The 2,960-nt window shown below is 37.4% G+C and overlaps 1 long non-coding RNA gene across 1 annotated transcript; it reads left to right on the top strand.

The window, feature by feature from the left end:
- The first annotated feature begins 1,103 nt into the window (after positions 1-1,103).
- LOC113362049 lies at positions 1,104-2,698 on the top strand. Its single transcript, XR_003365517.1, has 2 exons — positions 1,104-1,242; positions 2,352-2,698. It is a non-coding gene; the product is annotated as an uncharacterized LOC113362049 (long non-coding RNA).
- The last annotated feature ends 262 nt before the right edge of the window (positions 2,699-2,960 follow it).

The following is a 2,960-nucleotide window of genomic DNA, read 5'->3' as shown; positions in this document are numbered from 1 at the left end:
GACGGCATCATCGACTCTGTTAAGCTCACTGTGGCATACTGGCTACACAACAGGGGTGTGTTTCGAGGCATTTCTATGGAACAATTTGCTATTAGTTGGAAGGAAGTTTTGTTTCAACCACCATGAGCTTGTTGTTTGAAGTTTAAAGGGGTTTGTTGGGTTGTTTTTCGTTTTAATTTTCTACCTTTCTTTTTTAGAGGCGGGTTGTGTTGGTTCTGTGGATTTGTTTCTTTTGAGGTTGTTACTCGGTGGCTTTTCCTCTTTTTTTCGGTCAGTTTTGGTTAGTCCATAATTCATGGACGCAATCATTTCATCTATAAAAAAAAAACAAAAAAGAGAACAATTTTTTCTCTCCCACTCGAAACATAATTTTTCCTGTCCATTGAACCTTCATATCATATATTAATGTTTTGTACAGGAAATTTAATATTCGTTTGGCAGAACCGAAAAATAAATTCTCATGATTTTCTTAACACTCCACAGTTTTGATGTAATTTATTGTCACAATTGTTTGGTATATTAAATTTATGTCGCAATTTATAATTTAGGATTGGCAGTGCCAATTGTTTCGTATCATATCCGTCAGTGTAGCCCAGTCAGCGGCTGTCATACCCATCAGTTTAGTGTAGCCCTAGTCGTTGGGGGGGTGGGGGTGGCGTTAAATAGTACCACATCGCCTAGGGAAACCTAGGATCCATGCTTAATAAGCCACGGGAAACCCTAACCTTGCAAGCCGGTTTTCGAGGTTAGTTAGGCCCGAGGATTCTTGACAGCTAACAGGAAAATTTGTGATTTGGTAGTATGAACTTAAATTGATATAATTATTCCTGGGTAATTCCATATCAGTATTGCCTGATACGTGTTTAACAAATACGGAACAACAGGGAGGACAATTGAAGAAAAAAAATAAAAATATTTATCTTACAAAAACAAATGTGTTTTGACGAATCCGACAATTTTGGATGGAAAATCTACAACGATGGACGGCTGCCATTTGTCTGAAAGTGCCAGAGACAAATCGTGGTTGAGAATGGACCCACATTCTACGCACTTAATCTTCTCTTCCGTTGCAACTCCAAAATCTCATCTTCCGTTACAACGCCATCATCACCACAGACATAAATTAGGCATCTTTCTCTCTACATTAACCTAGGGCTATTCAATTTGATGCGTTACGTTAGAAGAGCGTTCATTTGAAATGTTCCCCTATATAAATCTCAACACAGGTAATCATCTACCCAGGTGCGTACTATCTTTTAATTTTTCGTTAAATTTGTATTTGATTAGTTTCTTCATTTGTGTTTCTTCCATATTTTCAGGACCAAATTAATTTGAATTTTATTAGTACTACTTTTTAATTTTTCTTTGAAAATTCTTCAACCTGCCTGTATTTGGATTCATGTTTTCATTTGTATTAAAATTAGGGCTTTTCTCCCCCTTATTCTCCCCCGATTGTTCCTCAGTTACCGAATACAGGCAGATATCCTATTAACAGCCCCGTTATCAAGGGTCAGTCTTCATCGTATTCTCAATTGTTTTAATACTTTTTGAAAATTGAAGGTATTAGAATGATGAATCTCTCTGCATCTTATCATAAATAGGGTTTTTAGGTTTCTGCTACATTTTATGATTACCGTGGAGAGAAGCTAACTTGGGTTTAGATCTTAGAAACTACTGGATCATCAAGCTTTTCTTTTTCTTTTGGTGGAATACATGATCTTTAAGAGCGACTGCAATGGTACGACTAAACTCAAAGATCAAAGATCAAAAAAAAAAGACTAAATATGAGTTTAATCTGTACTGTGACGTTATGGGGAGAAGACCAAATTTGGTCGCGCGTAAAATTAATCACCGCACGAAAACGGGCGTAAATTTGGTGTACGCTTGAATGGGGCGTAAAATTGGTTTACGCCCGAAATTTGAATGGGGCGGATGGTTTGGTGTCCGCCTGACGAAATGTGAACGGACGGATGATTGGGTGTCCGCCTGATGAATTTCATTTTGAATGGGGCGGATGGTTTGGTGCCCGCCTGATGAGTAAGTGAACGGGCGGATGGTTGGGTGTCCGTCCAGCAACAAGCGTACTTTAAATTTACGCCCGACTATATTAGGATTTGGGATTTGGTCGCGACCATATTTGGTCTGAAATTTGATCTTTGGTCCAAATTTGATCTTTACTCCGTCCCACTGTGTTACGATCTCATCCCATAAATTTGGTTATACTCGCCCACTGTGGATGCTCTAAGGGGGTAATTTGATTTTTTTTCTTTATGCCAAGATATATTTATCATAGAGAATCGGGACTGTGAGTATAACTTGAGTATGCTTGCCCTTGCATCTATCATTTTCAGGTGTTGATTTTAAAATATAGATATTCACAAGTGGTGGAGAGAAGCTTAAGCTATAAATTTGGGATGTTGGACGGGATGCGGTAAACATATCTAATGGAATGGTAGTCAAATAAGAGTTGTGTGTAGCTAATGGTAGTCATAGCTAATGGAATGGAATGGTAGTCATAATGGAATCAGTACAACATTTTTCTTGAGTTTGCATACATAATCCAAAGAAACTTTTGCCACTATTTCAAATTCCTAAAGTAATGTACTTTATGTAACTGAAGTCTTATCAGAAGAAAATAACAAAATAAACTCGGCAAAGGAGTTCATAAGAACCTAAACCGACTGGGTAGTTGAAGATACATCCATAACTTACTTGCAAAGGGATTTAGAAAACATTCATTCAAATTGTCCAACATTAAATACTCCATGATATAACTAAGAAGAACCAAACGCCGTTCAAATATTCTTTTTTATAAGCTTAATGAACATTATACATACCTGCATGATGGGTGCATCTTGGATCTGCACAGATGAACCCTCTTTGTCTGTTATGGGTCCTGAATCCATTAATATTCTGTATATGAAGGCATGTGTTGCAACTTATACTGCAATAAAACACCC

This window comes from Papaver somniferum, chromosome 3 (genome assembly GCF_003573695.1).
Source record: "Papaver somniferum cultivar HN1 chromosome 3, ASM357369v1, whole genome shotgun sequence".
Classification (NCBI taxonomy): domain Eukaryota; kingdom Viridiplantae; phylum Streptophyta; class Magnoliopsida; order Ranunculales; family Papaveraceae; genus Papaver; species Papaver somniferum.
This window is presented reverse-complemented; position numbering and strand designations above follow the sequence as displayed.